This window comes from Macrobrachium rosenbergii, chromosome 11 (genome assembly GCF_040412425.1).
Source record: "Macrobrachium rosenbergii isolate ZJJX-2024 chromosome 11, ASM4041242v1, whole genome shotgun sequence".
Classification (NCBI taxonomy): domain Eukaryota; kingdom Metazoa; phylum Arthropoda; class Malacostraca; order Decapoda; family Palaemonidae; genus Macrobrachium; species Macrobrachium rosenbergii.
Window position 1 is genome coordinate 23678031 of NC_089751.1, and position 16604 is coordinate 23694634.

Consider the following 16604-nt stretch of genomic DNA (forward strand, 5'->3'; position numbering starts at 1 on the left):
AAGAAAAAGAGGCCCCATTCGTCGCCCCGGCAGATACCTGGTTTAATCAGACGTTACCTCCGTCTTTGTGGGGGGGGAGTATTGTAAAGTTCCCGCTCAATGCGTTCTCTGTGTAGAACATCCCGTTTTCTGCGGTGCCTTTCCTGACCTGAGGTCGGGCGGAATATATATCATCATAGTTGTAAACTGTGTATATGTTGTCTTTCTAAGCAATCATGTATTATGTACAAGTAACAAGTTATTTATGTCAGATGTCAGACATTGTTATCACTATGCTCTCTGTATGAACTTGTGCTTTTTTTATGGAATTAGTTTGACCTCAGGTCACCTGTAAATCTTTGTACCAGTGGTCTCTGCGAACTACGCACACATCCGCATCCCGCTTTATAAGCTGCTAGTTTTCATCAATAAATGTTATGGGCTGCTCTAGGACCAAGAGCCCGTGCTGGCACAAGGCCAGCTAAATCTAGAACAAAAACAACATCAATAAATCAGCAGTACTTGTCTCCCTGCTCATTGTTTTGCACCTCTCACACAAGCCTACACACTAGAATAGGTTGGGTAGGCTAGGATTTAGCCTTGATGATATTACGGGATGTCAATATCTTTTTTGGGGTTATTAATGTCTACATATATCAATCATACTTCCCTTTCATCTAACCACCTACCATGTGCATTAGGGGCCTTTCCTTTTTTTCTTTTTGGTGCATTTCGCTTGGTTTTTTTTTCAGTTCTCTTGCTTAAAACTTTACGATTTACACTGGGGAAACATCAGTCACGCGGATAGTTGAAATACAAAAATAAAGTGGTTAGCCAAACACTATCGTAGCAAAAGTGCACAAAACAGACTAAATACTAGAAACTTACATGGTCCATCATTAGGCAAGAAATGATTGAATTATGCTGTTGCCTACACGCTATCTGACGCTACAGAGCTACACATGCTTCTAGGCTATATTGATCAAACAAATGTTTTTATACCTAAAAAACTAACATTTTTACACCTTTAAACTTTATAGCCTACACAACTTAGCCCAACAGTAAATTACTGTGTATGTTGCCTTGTATATACATTAAAACCTATATTATGAAAATCTAGACAGGAACAACTTTTGTTCTCTTTGTTCACGTTCTGCAAGGCGTATAAACAAGAAACAATCTACAAATGAACCAAGGAACATATAGGGATAATTTATCATGTGTAACGGCCGTATAACATACAGAAATAACACACTGACTAAAATAACTACTGTATAATAAACATGTCGGCTTTATTCCAGACGGAGAAAACCATATTATTATGAACCTCAAAAATTAATTTTACCACTAAATACGACAAAAGAACCATTTACTTATTCCCTAGACATTGGCAACAGATCAAACTGGGGTCGTAAATGTTGCTCCGCCCACTTCTTCATCAACCAATCATCATTAATATGTGTCTGAACGGCTGAAGACGACCGTGTAGTCCAGGTAGCAAACAGGAAAGGAAACGGAGACAGTAACCGACGATTACTGAAGTGAATACTCTATTAAACTCTTCTGGTTGATACCAGGGTCAGGGATTCGGAAAGTCCTGCAACACTGCATCATACTGTCCGCAAATGGTTCTGTTTCGTGCAAATTATTATATATTTTTACCAGAGTGGTTTGCAATATGAAAGCAGGCCACACACAGGATAGCCTACTGGACAAAGGGCCAGGTATGATATTTTACTGAAGTTCTAGCTTAGGCTAACTGTGATTTGTTGATGTATGTAGGCTGGTTAATAACTTGGCTAATAGTCTAAACAAGTTTCTCATTTCAGTTGTAGAGTGATCAGTCAGTCAATTGAATGATAGATTTAGTAAATTTGGTAAAACTACAGGGTAACTCCGCTTGGACTGTCATGTTGTTATGGAACGGTTCCGTGCATGCGCAAGTCATTAGGGAGAAATATGTTCAAGAAGAGAGTGGCTAAGGAAACCTATTAACAAAGGAACTGTTCTAACCGGACATACCCTAACCTAACCTAACCTAGTAGGCCGTGTTACTTAGTCGGGGGCCCGCCCCCTGGTGAAGGAACTCCGCGTTTTACCAAAACCTCCCCTTCAACACATTGCATGAGCGATGGCACTCCAGGATGGCCAGCATACAAAAACATATCAGTTCTAATGTTAATTACAGTCGACTGCTAAAAAATAATAGTAAATTGTTAATAAGCAACCAAAGGAGCACCCACAGTTTATTTGGCCAAGGCTATCGTCTGCCAGCTTTCTAGTCGGTACCCACCACCAGATGTCTGTAGGTTCCGACTAGGAAACTGGCGGACGAATACAAACAGGATGGCACTGGGATGGAAGCTAATGTTTACCATCATTTCCATTACAAACAGACCTAACCTTGGTAATTCTAAGCCTGCTGTCCGCGGTGAGTTAAACTATGACAATTGACATTTTTCTATGTTATTTTACTTGCTTTACAAGAATTTAAAGTAATATTTTGTCGGCCGGCTGTAACAACTGTAATTGACCTTTGAAGACTACACGACTTAAATTACCTAACACGGGTTAGGTCTAATCCGGCATCTCGCGGCAAGCCCAACATCCCCCTCCATAGCTAATATGGCAAAATTATAACCAGTAAACACCCCTACGGTATGTTAGGTTGGTATTTTTAGGGGTGTTTACTGGTTACAATTTTGCTGTATTAGCTATGGAGGGGGGTGGGGGGGCTCGCCGCGGAATGCCGGGTTAGATCTACCCTGTCAGTATTGGTCTTCAAAGGTCAATTACAGTTTAGTTACAGCTGGCCGACAAAGTATGACTTTAAATTCTTGTAAAGCTGAAATTTTTAACATAGAAAATGTCAATTGCCATAGTCTAGCTCACCATGGACAGCCGATAAATTACCTAACCTTTCCTATAGTACCAGATTCTGACCTAACCAGATGTTACCTACCTACCCTAACATAGGGCAGCGTACCCTAACCTGGATCCCCCCAGACAGCCAGCTAACATAACTCGACCCAACCCTTCCTGTTATGCCAGGTTCTGACCTAACCAGATTGGACCTACCTAACCTCTCAGAGGACGGTGTGCCTGGACCCCTCCAGAAAGCCAGTAAAATGTATAACCATAAATTGATAAAAAACCACACTTACCTTAGTCGAAATCAGAATCATTGGAAAATTTGGGCAACTCGATTCTTCTTCTCTTTTGGGCTGGGACGGCTGGTTTTGGCGGGATCTGGCTCACCAGACCAACAGTTCCTTCTTTGCAGTGGCCACAAACACCACTGAAATCACCAACAAGGCTACTTTTCACTAAGAACACTAGCAATGACTTCTCGTCATTGCATAGAACAGCTAAATCAAGTATCGTCACCGGGTTGGCGGCGACAAATTGCAAGTGTGCGGGATGCGACGCGGACAGCACGGACATCTTGGCAAACTGGGAATAGACTGGGTCAGGTATCGGGGCACGTGGGGTTGCGAGCAGGGTCGGGTCGCAAAACTACTTACCTTGGCGGAGTGATTGTAGTCCGGGCAGAAGGTGTTGCACGGCCTGGCCAACTAAACTGTAAACAACCCCAAAATACTACAGGAAAAGTCAGTTTCCAAGGCAATACCCAATGCGGAGTAACCCCATAGTTCTACCCTAAATTTAGTCACGTCTTGCAGTAATAATATTGAAATTTTTGTGAGTTTATGTAGTGGCAATTTACAAAAAACATTGGAGTGTTTTTGTGTCTAATAAATAAGCTAAATCCCATCCAGTAAGGTTTATTAAACATTTCAGTACCCTGCCAGAACAATTCTTGTTAACCCTAGTTGGAAACTAGGTTACAGTCAACCCCCACCTATTCGCAGTTCTGGATTCGCAGACTCGCCAATTCGGGGATTTCTTTGGAATATACAGTATATATACACATTCTTTGTGGAAAATTTGCCTGTTCGTGGTATTTTTCACAGAGAAACATTCACTAATTACCGTATTTTTATATTTTAATGACAGATTTTAAGTCGTTGCGCCGGGTTGTGGTATGCATCCCCTGTGAATACCGGGGGTTGACTGTATTTTGGTTTTGGGGGAAAGCCAGAAGAGTACAAGGCACAAGTCAGAAAGGCAGGTGAGTAATAAATCATAATGTAATCATTCAAAAAAATACCTACCCCATGCATGTTATTGTTATCAGTAACTCACCTAGAGTTATAAAGCCAGGAAATATAGCACGAACAACTGCAAGGATCCATCCTAACCTAACCTGACCTAGGACACTGGTCTTTACCAGGCTAGTAACACCCCCTAACCAGACCAGTGTAGAATAAAGGGAATTTTTATACAAATATAGCCAAACATTATTTAATATGATCAAGGGGATCTAGTCCATACCTGGCTATGGTCCCTAAACCTAACCTAACCGAGATTTCTGGTGTTGTAACAAGCAAACCAACCGTTTCCTATAAAAATGGAGGTCAAACTATGATAAAGACATCATTCAAGTGCTTTGGCTACAATGTTTGCTCCTAATGGGAGGTGTGGCATGTGCACTAACCTGTTCTCCCCCACAACCAATATCTATGAACATTCATGTTGGAGTACATGGTGGATCTGAATGAGTACAGGTAAATAGCACTATGAGCCCCTGTTCTACAAATCTGGAGTATGATCCTTTATCTCCTCTCAATAACAATTCTAGTCCATAGCATGCAGAGCAGGAATAGAGGGAGGCATCACCTCGACCTTTGGGGTGGTGTTAGTACAACAGTGCCAGTGCTGCCTTTTTTTCTGCACATTGACACTACTTTGCCCACAAAGGTGGTCAGCTCCACTTATGACAACTACTTCCCTCCAAAGGAATGAGTCTCCATATATAATAGGCATAGTTTTTGTATTCCCATTGCGGCAAACGCCAAATTTTCTAAGGTTTTTGTATGTATTATTCCTAGGTTTACAGACTATAGCCTTTCATATTGGAAGTAACCCATCTCATCTACCCCACTTCATTTTTTCCCCGTCAGCTTTTCATTGTGAATACGGGCCAAAATTTCAATGGGTAATGTCAGTTGACTGAAACTGGGCATCCCCATCTACACCTGGGTATCACACTTGTTTCATCTACACCTGGGTAATCACACGTGTTTAGTCAGGAAGCAGTCCAGTGTATGGGCAGAAGGGCACTCCATGTATGAAAGGCTACAGTTAATGTACTTGGGAGAAATACATTTGTTACATTTGAATACCAAAAATTACTTTTCTTTAATAGTCCATCCTATATCTGAATTATGCGCATATATTGTTTTCTTGTGAAATATTTAGAATCACATGAAAACAATTTTAACAAATACATCAAATTTTCTTCAGTGCAATCGAGTTTTCTGTGCAGCATATAATGCTGTATGAAACTCTCAGTCACAGCCCATGAAACTTTCAGCCATGGCCCTGTGGTGGCCTGTCTTGTTGGCACCTATAGCGCTGCCAGACACATGATCATGGCTAACTTTAACCTTAAATAAAATAAAAACTACGGAGGCTAGAGGGCTGCAATTTGGTGTGTTTGATGATTGGAGGGTGAATGATCAACATACCAATTTGGCTAGCCTCTGTAGTTTTTAAGATCTGAGGGTGGACAAAAAAGTGCGGACAGAATAGACAAATAGCCATCTCAATGGTTTTCTTTTACAGAAAACTAAAACTCCCAAATACTGTAACCCATTTCATGGTAAGATCACCTGAGTAGGCTGGTCATATTCAGAGCCTGCAACGTCTAAACTGGTTAGAAGTTTCTTTAATTACAGTTTTGATGAAATAATACTAGATGGTCTAATTTTCTATTTTTAAACTTTTGCTGTAGTATGGGATTCAGTCTCTACAAACTTGCAAGGATGGAATGACCTTTTTTGGGTTACCAAATGTTCATGAAAGGAACACCCATTTTTCTTGAACGGGAAAAAATATTTCTCTATTATTTGCCCAGAGCAGTAATGGCATGTGAGGCATTATTGGCCAACTTGTGAAAAACTATGACCGGATTAGGATGGTGTCATATACTAGGCCAACATTTGAATGTTAAAAAGGGATAACACACCCACGTAACTCAGTAAGCTGCAACATGTCTTACTTGTCTGTCAGTTTATTTTTGAAAGAAACCCAAACTTAAACAAACAGAAATTCCTTAACTGTGATAACTTTATGCCAACCTGGCTGGGATTCACAGACCTAACCTGACCTAGACTGACCAGGTAAACCAACTATTTCCCACAAAAATGAAAGTCAAGTATGTGTAAATCATATAATAAAAAAATTAATAGCCGATCCCCAAATTTAATTACATCTAAATATACCAAATTTTCCCATGAAAGTAGTCAAAATCACATAAAAAACTACAAAATACTATAGCCCTTTTCAAATTTAAAAGCTCCTAAGTAGCCTGGTTGTATTCAATCTGCACCGTCTAAACTGGTTAGAAGTGGGATATTTTCTTTCTTAATTATAATGTTGATCAAATAACACTAGATAGAGTAGTTAACCAAATTATACCAAAATTTTAAAGTTTCTGTAGCGTGGGATACAGTCTTCACAAATTTGGGAGGTTTGAATGGGCTTGCATGGTTATCAGAAATTTGTTAAAAGTCCAATGCTAGCCTTGATAATGCACATCTAACAGAAAAAAGGATATCCATGTTTTTGAAATAGAAAAAATTATTTTTCATTCTTCAACAATAGCATTTATGTGTGATAACACATCTAATAATTCAATATTCAGCAATATTTAATTGATTTTTAAAGTAATTTTATGTAGGAAATTTCAAATTTCTGCCATATTTACTTCCACAGCATTACTATTAAACCAAAAGAAATTTAACATTCATAACTTTTTGTGGACTTGTTCTGTATAATACAAATATTACTTTTAAATGAATATGGAAGTAATCTGAAAATCATAAAAATAACATCTCACCTGAAATCGTGTGGAAAATCCTGATTTGTTCCTACAGAAATACAAACCAGTGCCATTTGTCTAGAGTATCCACCAGTGTGAGCTGGGAACTGTTCTTGAACTAAGTAATGAGGTAATTACTTGAAAGTTAAAGGGAAGTTGTTCACATACAGAACAAACCTTTGGTCTTGACGTAAGGGTTAAGGGGAAAATTCTCTAGCACCAGCTGGAGTCCAGTAGAAAAAAAAAAAAAGAGAAAAGAGATCACAAAGATTGTGGTAGCAACAGGAGCTAGTTAAGATGGTGTAAGGAGGAGGGCACAGCTGACCTGCTTGAACCTATCCCAGCTATGACGACGTGTCAGTTATTCTTTGACTGCCTTCATAGCAGGTCGTGCTGCTGCCCTCTGCCTAGAAGCCAGTTGATTTTGTCCCTTCCTGCCCGCATTATGCCATAGCGTTCTGGTTTCTTCTTTTGTTTTTGTTTTTGTGTTCCGTTTGATATTGTGCCTTTTGTGTGTTTTTTACTTTAAGCATGCAAACCCACAAATTATTTAAGCCTCCCAAGCCCCAGAGAAAATGCCTTGGGGTTGGTAACAATCCTTGTTCTTGATTTCTGCCTGCCTTGGATTTATATCCCCATTCTACTTGTAGTAGGTGTAGCTCTAACTACTGTATCATAAGTAACCCATGTTCTGAGTGTGTTGTTTGGTTTCCTGAGCAATGGAAAAATTTTGGTAAGAAGAGAAGATATAAGAGGAAATTGGCAGTGCCTTCTTGGGAAGGCGTTGTGTCTCCAATGGCAGCAAGCACTCCTGTTCCTTCTTGTTCTGGCTCTTCTTTACCAAAATCTCCTCTTGTTGCTTCTTCTTCCCTGGAAGATGTTACTACCTTGCTTTCTTTTATTGCTTTGCTCATAGGAGATTCGATTGGGGGTTTGGGAGATCTGGTAATTAATTTGGCTGCCCCTGCCCTCCTTTGGGTGTGGGGGGGTCCCCCTCCCTTGAGGGAGGAGGCAGCTTCCCCATGTCCAGTCTTTTCAGGTGATGCGCAGAAGCTAAGTGTTGGGAGTCTTTAGGCCTACTGGGGGTTACCAACCCTTTCCGGCCTATTGTCTCACTGCATGTCGTCTAGCATCCCAGTGTCATCTGCCTTGACAGTTTCTAGGTCTACTGTTTCTGTGACATCTTATTTTACAGCTGCTCTCCCCTTGTCGGCCCCTAGAGTGACGGTTTTGGTGGCTTCCTCTCAGCCTTCAACGACTCTTGCTGCTCCCTGATATGTGCTGTCTCCGTGTCATTTCCATTGGCTTCCATCCATGTGTCTTCTACGTCTGCACCTTCTGACTCCCTCATTCAGACTATTTTTGATAGAGTCGAAGGTATTTGTATGAAGAAGTTCAGCCGTCCTAAGTTACTGGGACCTAAGAAGAGACGTTCTAGATCCCCATCCTCATCTTCATCTTTGTCTTTTTCATCATCATCCATGTTGTCTTCATTGTCTGTTCTGTCCATCCCCATCAGACGGAGGAAGAGAGACTTCGTAGCCCCTCCATGTAAGAGGTTATGTGAGTCCTCTTCGGAGTCCCGTTCCTCTTCTCATGCAGCTGTTCTGTGTTTGTCTAATCACGACTGTGCCAAACCCATTTGTGCTTCTTCTAAAGCTATTACAAACCTCGCTACCTCTCAGATCTGTTCTTCTGTCAAGGCACACGTATGTTTCCCTTCTGCTGTGTCCGACATTCCACACCCAGTTCTGATTCCCATGCTGCAGTATTTATGGACAGAGATACTTCCTCTAGGATCCTTAAATCTACAGATTGGACTTGTCTTCCTGTTCAAGGTGCAAGCGCTCCTCAAGTCAGTAGGAAGAACAACAAGGTCCTCATCAAGAAGTTGAAAGCGCAAAATCTCTCTCGGGACTGAGACTGTTCTCCTCAAAGGTCTTCTAGCTCTTACGGCTGTGTTTCGTGTTAAGAGTCCACAGTTGCGCAACCTTCCAAGGCCTTCATCTCCACATCGTTTGCATTCACGTTTCCCAAGAAGGGACCGTGATTAGCGTTCTCATTCACATGGCCGTGATCAAGCTTCACATAACGTGAGTCCTGCTTGGCCTCGTAACAGACCACTACACACGTCTGGCGATCGGCGCTCTCGTGCACATGTCCGTGACTGTGATACACGCTCTCGCTCACACGGCTGTGACCGGTCTTCACTTAACATGAGTCCCACACAGCCTCTTAACCAATCACAACATTCATTATCTCATCATGATTCTCATTCCCAGTTCTGTGGACGGGATCGAGATCAAGACAAAGTTCCTTCTCGTTCTCAGATCAACATCCTGGAGATGAAAGCAGCCTTCCTAGCACTTCAGGAGATTCAAGAAAGGGTAACAGGGCACTCCGTGGTTCTAATGTCCGACAACACTGCAGTGGTAGCTTAGTGTCTCGTCATCTTCATGATTTGACAGTACAATTACACCTGTGGGTGGTCTCTCACTCGATGGATCTCTCAGCCAGGTACATTCCAGGCAAGAGGAACATGGTGGCAGACAAGCTGAGTTGTTGGGGTCAGGTTCTGGGAGCAGAATGGTCACTGCGTCAGGATGCAGCGGAAAGGGTCTTTTATCTGTGGGGAAGGCCATCAGTAAACCTTTTTGCAACTAGACAACAAAAACTAGAGGTATTTTGTTCAGTCATTCCAGATCTCTGGGCCGTGGCAGAGGACACCCTTCAACATCCTTGGGACAATCTGGACATCAACACCTTCCCCCCTCCCCCCCCTTTACCTAATCCGCCAAGTTATCAACAAAGTGATGATTTCTCGGACCTCAGTATGCCCCGTGTAGCTCCCTTGTGGCCACATGCAAAATGGTGCCCAGATCTACTAGCCTTGCTGACAGAAGCACCGAAAGAGATTCCCCATTGGCACAAGCTTCTATGCCAACTGCAAATCAAAGGTTTCACCAGTCAGTAGGGTCCCCATCTCTTCAGAGTTGGAGACTGTCCAGTATCTCCTGTCTTAGCATGCAGCAAAATTCGTGTGACCTGATTTCAGTTATTTTCATTATAAACACTAACTGGCAACTCTAACCTTCATCACGTTTCTAATGACGCTAAGTTGCAACAACAAAACATTTTGCAACTTTGCTCAAAAAGATACAGTTCACTAAGCATGATTTTAAAGTATCAGTGCTATGTTTTTTATCAAAATATCTGCTAGATCATTATAAAAACATTAACTCAGTAATTTTTAATTATGGTAAATATGAAAAGATGTAAATACTTAGTGAATTTTACTTTTAGCCACCATAGTAATGTATTTAATGTAATGAACTTAATGGAGATGTAGTTGTGGGCGTGGTCTAACCAGACCTCCCCTCCCCTCACCTTACCCATAGGCCAAGTGCACTTCACTCCTCTCAATTATATCATTCTTATGAAGCCTATAGGCCTTTGAAGAAAATAATGACAGAAGTATACCACATCAAGACTGTGGAGGAATTTCACAAATCCTGCTTTATGGTCTTATAGACACCCTTTATAAGTTAAAAAGATTTGACGCAACTATATATTGTTGCTATCTGAAATACAGTATAGCTTAGTATGTTATAAAGCCAATAGCATATGCCTAGACTCCAGAGCCATATTATTATTATTATTTATTATACATTGTTGTTGTAATTCTCCAGAACCTGCACACATTAGTGTGGCTGATAATGTCTGACCTGATTATAGTCTTCAATTCCTAAAGTAAAAGTAAGATAATAAAAAGGTAAAATAAATTGTATTTCTAATAGCAAAGATTACTCTCCACCTCATTTATTTATTTATTTATTGTTTTTTTCTTCAAACTGAAGAAACCCCTCAGGAGACTAGACCTATGTAGCCTTGGCTACAGCCTAAGCTATGCCTTCTAATAATTTATTGCAAGTGTCAAAATCATGATCCTGACTAACATTTGCTTTATACACAAAACTACAAAAGCAAAAAGAAGTAGTAACTTTGAATTCATATCTCAAATGCATCAGTTTCATCATTAGACTGCTGTGCTTAACTTTTCTTTTTCACTCCATTGCAACGTCCTCTTTCACAGTTTCACTGTATCCAGACTGATGGTTCCACGACTCACTGTAGTCACTGTGAGCCAAGGGATTCACGCTACAGTAACGTATTTAGTTTTGTTCTAAAATATTATTGTAGCATGAAATATTTTTGCTTTTCACAATCCAGTATATTTCAATGATAAGATTCTACATAACAAGTGACCAACTTTTCCTCATACATACACGTTTACAAAGTAAAATACAAGATTTAATACTAAGTAGCAACTTGAGAACAACACTTGTCCAGTACAAAAATAAAAAAAGTCGCACGAGTTTTGCTGCATACTGTCCCAGGGAAAGTGGGCCGTCTACTGTGATTGGTGTTGTCACTGGGGTTGCTCTCCAGTCGGAACTACTATTGAACAAGTAGTAGACTTCTTCATTTTTCTCCAAAGGGAGAACTTCCTTTTGGTGTCAGCCATCAAGGTCTATAGGGCTGCTATTGGTTTAGTTCTACGTTTGAGGGATGTAGACCTATCATCTTTGTGGGAAATCTCTATGCTTCTCAGGAGTTTTGAGCAGTCCTGTTCTCCGAGAGATCTTAGACCTCCTAATTGGGACCTAACACTGGTACTTAGTAGTCGCACCATAGTCCATACAAACCCTTAGGGGCTTCAACAGATAGACATTTAACCCTCGAGACAATTTTCCTTAAGCCTTGGCCTCTTCAAAGAGAGTTTTGGCTTCTTCAAAGAGAGTTAGTGAACTTCATGGATTCACTTTTGACATTAAACACATGAAGGGTTGGAGGTCTGTGGCCTTCGAATTTGTCCTGGAATTCGTGGCTAAGACTCAAAATCCCTTGGTTCACGATGACAGATTCGAGTCTTTCTATCCCTTCCCTTGGAGATTTTGTTTTGGTTTTATGTCCTGTCAGGGCACTGCATGACTAACTAAAAAGTACTCAACATCTCAGACTGGGTTGTTGAAGACTTTTTGTTAGTACAAGCTGGAAGAAAAAGGAAGTGTCCAAGAATACTATCTCCTTATGGCTTCGTGGAATATTCAAACGAGCCTACAGCTGTTCTTCACATTCAGATGCCAATACAGTGCATGCAAGAGCATATGATGTTAAGGGTCTAGGCCCTTCTATCACTTTCTGAAAGAACTTGTTGGTTCAAAGGATTTTAAAGGCTGGTACATGACTTTGCCAAACCACCTTCACTTCCTTTATATGCGGGACGTTGCCCACAGGTCCTTGGACACGTTTTCCTTGGGTCTGGTGGTAACTGCTCAGCAAGTTGTGTAGCTCATCCAGTTCCCCTAGCGGGATAGTTTGTATCTTTCCTAAGATGTTGGTTTTGAAAGTCAGTGTGAATGGGATGACTGGTCTTCTCCCTTTCTCTTTCTTTTTCTCCTCTGCTGGCAGGCAGTGGAGAGAAGTAATCCAACATATGCTGGAAGTGGTCAGATACAGGTGAGAGAGCCTCATTCCATTTATTTATTTTTTTTTTTCTACACAATACCAACTATATATGGAAGCAAGTCCCTTCCTCTCTCTTATAAGGGGAGAGAGGAAATGGCAACAAACAAGGTTGGTGGCTAACGTAAGTTTTGTTGTCTCCGACAATTACAGGTTCTTTATATTCCTACAAGACAATGTAACGGGAGTTCACATTGTTTCTTAACCCAGATGTCTGGCTGCTGAGTAGCCATTTACTTAACAGATCAGAGGCATATGACTGCTTCCTATGTCCTGTTTGGCAAGGAAGTGAGTCCAGGTACACTGACCCTCCAGTCAGTTTTGAGGTTTTCTCTATCCTTCCTCCAAGAGTAAGTCTTCCTTACATTAAGACCAAAGGTTTGCTCTGTATATGAACAGATGACAAATTTTAAATCAATTTGTATTTTTCATAATAACTAACAAACTAACAAACCTGCGGTCCTAATGTACAGTATATGGCCCACCTCAAGTCACCCCTCATTTAGTTACCTGGGCTAAAGGAAACTGATGTGTCGTAGCTGGGATGGGTCAAGGCAGGTCTGCTGTGCTCTCCTCCTTCTGCCATCTTGGCTAGCTCCTTTATTCTGTGATGTAAGGAAGGCTAATTCAGTTTCATATACTGTATAGCCGTAACCTCCAAAATGTTTAATTTTTTTGTGTGATTTTGTGTCATTTAAAAATGAAAATAACTGTTTCCAAACCTGCAAGCTCAGGAAGTGCTAAGTGCACTGAAATGGACTGAAGGTTATCATATTTCATGAAAATAATATACACTGAAATATAGGTACACAGAAATGGGAAATTATTTTTGGAAATTTTTCATTTCTGAAACTTTTTTTCAGAAAATATTGTTTTTGTTACTTGAACTCAAACATTACAGTATAGTAATGCAGCGCTAAATAAATATTTCTTTAGCTTTTACAATTTATGATTTTTTATGTATAAAAATCTCAAAGCATGCATGCACACACAAATCAGGTTCTTTAGGACACTGCTTACAATAGAAAGAGGTCTGCTTTCTTTTGCAATACCTCTTAGCTTTTTGTGACATTTGACAAAAGGTACATAGTATACCATATAGTTAAAACAGTTTTATTACCATACTGTCCTGTGGAATGACATTTAACCATCAGTTTTCTGCCAATGGTGACTTTGTTGCTTTTGCATCTTAGGAGTATAGCCTTCAAGAAATCCTTTTATCTAGTAGCTTAACCAACAGTTAAAGCCTAGGCAAGAGTACTGTATCTAAAATTCTCTAGTAGGCTAAGACTAGATGCCTAGGCTAGGATGCTGTACTGTATCTAAAATTCCCTAGTAGGCTATGACTATAGTATATTCTCTAATATACTATAGTATATTTTTAGCACATACTTGCGAAAGAAGCGTAGGCTAGAATATGACTACTCAGCAAAGAAGCCTAGGGTAAGAGACTGTATAAAAAATTTCCTAGTAGGCTGTGATTTCTTAGCAAAGAAACATAGGCTAGTATACTGTAGCTAAAATTCTCTAGTAGGCTGTGTCTACATTGCAAAGAAGCATAGGCTAGGATACAGTATCAGAAAGTCTCTAATAGGCTGTGACTAAGCAAGAAGCATAGGCTAGGATACCGTATCTAAAATCCCCTAGTAGACTAAGATTTCTCAGTAAAGAAGCGTAGGATGGGATACTGTATCTAAAATTCTTTAGTAGGGTATGACTACTGAGCAGAGATGCACAGGCTGGGATACTGTATGTAAAATTTTCTAGTAGGCTATGACTACTCAGCAAAGAAGCGCAGGGTAGGGTGCTGTATCTGAAATTCTCTTGTAGGCTGTGACAACTCAGCAGAGAAGCATAGGCTAGGGCACTGTATCTAATAATTCCTCGGTAGGCTATGGCTACTCAGCAAAGAAGACTAGGCTAAGGCATTATATTGAAACTTCCAATATTTTATAGTATTTTGACTACTCAATACAGAAGCATAGGCTAGGATACTGCATCTAAAGTTCCCTAGTGGTTAATATTGTTTTACTGATTACTCAGCAAAGAAGCTTAGGCTAGGATATTGCAGCAAAAATTCCCTAGTAGGTTATGGTACTGTTTTGACTACTCAACAAAGTAGCACAGGTTAGGATACTGCTTATAATATTCAACAAAGCAGCACAGGGAAGGATACTGCTTATAATATTCCATCATAGTTTACAGTGCTTTTTCGATTGTTTGAAAAACAAGAGTAGGCTAGAATACTACATCTAAAGTTCCTTAGTAGGCTACATCATTTTTCAACTGCTCAGCAAAGATGCCTAGGCAGGATTCTGTATGTGTAGTTCCCTGTTAGGCTAGTATATTTTTGACTAATCAACAGAGAATCCTAGGCTAAGGTATTGCATCCAAAATTCCCAAGCTGGCTAAAGTATTTGTTTGGATGATTAAACAAAGAAACAAAAGTCTTGGCTATGATACAGGTTCTCAGTTCACCAATAGGCTACAGTATATGAGCCCAATGTCACTTCATCATCCCAAATCATATTAATTTGTACAGAGAGAGAGAGAGATTAGGCTAGGTAACTAGGTTATCCCTTAGTAGCTTTGGTAAGCATTTACTTAAAAAAAAATGTTGAAATAACAATTTGTATTTTTCCTAGGTATACACAACAGAACCTTTACTGTAAGAGAGTCAATGTCAGCTAGAAACCTATCAAATTGATAACAAGGTGGTTTACAGGTGGGGAGGGGGTGTGTAGGGGAGTATCCCTCACTCATTGACCATCACACTCACTTTTCCTTCGGCCACCGGGACTGAGTGGGGCGATTGAGGTGAGGCTTAATATAAAAAGCTCTGGTTTGTTTACCTAGAAAAAATACAAATTGTTATTAAAAATTTTTTTTTTTCCTATGCGAATACAAACCATTGCCTTTTATATAGGAGACTCATTCCGTAGGTGGGAGGTCAGTGCCCTTCAACTTAGCTGAGAACCACCATGGAATTGCTATAATCCCAGTTGCCTTGCAAGTGCAGGAGGTCATGACTCTTGAACCCTACAGGTCTGGCAAAGTGGCCCGAGTAGTAGGGACATCAGCCTGAGTGCCCCTTCTAAAGCAAAAAGGGGTACTTGAGTAAATAACCATTTGGGGAACCAAGACTTCTCCCACGGGAGACTTCATGTTGGAAAAAAACCAGAATTGGGTGCTAGACTAAACTCTACAAAGTTCCCTCCCCCACCCTCATATTAAGAGAGAGGACAAAGGAGACACCTCCCAATCACTGATTGGGATAGGATGCTCAAAGTGCAGGATTGATGGAATGAAAGAGATCCTTCCCCTACCAAAATTCAAATAAGATGAGGCAAGCCAAAAGACATCCCCAGTTACATGCTGAGACCAGGAAAGACCATTCTAAGTGTGAAGGCTCTGCCCAACAGATGAGAGATGTTAGCCTTTTTTCCTCTCCAGGACCTGGTTGTCCAGATGAGAGGTTTCTGTGCTTGATATGAGCCATGTTTGCCACCAGAGTAGGACCCAGCCTCTTACGTCAAAAGTGTCTGCACCTCTTGTTAGTACAGGCAAACACAACTAGGTGTTGGAACACCACCTTTCCATGACTTTTTGATGTTGCAAATGAGCTTATGATATACTTGACAAATAGCCAGTTGTAAAGTTTAGGCAAAATTCATGAAGTTAGGGCCATGAAATATTGCCTAGCATTTCAGTAACTCAGGTTATGACAGCAAGTGTCTGAAACATCTGACTAACTTTATCTTATAAAAGAACTTTACCCACAGGTTCCCAGTTGCATTTTTTCTTGGACTTGTGGTGGCTGCTCAGCAGGTTCTGTAAGCACCCAGCTTTTGGACAGAGATCATAAGGCTGAGGCCATTGTAGAGTGACTGGCTTCTTTCCAGTCTTCGTCCTTCCTCCTGTTGCTTAGCAGCAACGTGCTGGGTCAGGTGAAGACGTAAGTAACTAGTTAGTCGAGCAACTAGTCTTAGTGCTTCAGCAGTCAAGATGTGACTCCCTCTATGCACTGTTACCAGGAAGGGTGTAGTCGAGCAACGAGTCTTAGTGCTTCAGCAATCAAGATGTGACTCCCTCTGTGCTTACTGTTACCAGGAAGGCTGTAGTTGAGCAACCAGTCTTAGTGCTTCAGCAGTCA

General features: G+C 40.7%; 1 protein-coding gene across 2 annotated transcripts in view; it reads left to right on the top strand.

The window, feature by feature from the left end:
* Positions 1-1352: 1352 nt before the first annotated feature.
* Positions 1353-16604, top strand: part of LOC136843235 (uncharacterized) — a 75041-nt gene continuing 59789 nt past the window's right edge. Inside the window, exons 1-2 of one of the 2 annotated variants that reach the window (XM_067111328.1) lie at positions 1360-1703; positions 3997-4111. The gene's annotated coding sequence lies outside the window, so the exon portion shown is untranslated. Of the gene's footprint in view, positions 1704-3996; positions 4112-16604 lie in introns of both variants that reach the window. The other variant, XM_067111330.1, reaches the window with a different exon arrangement.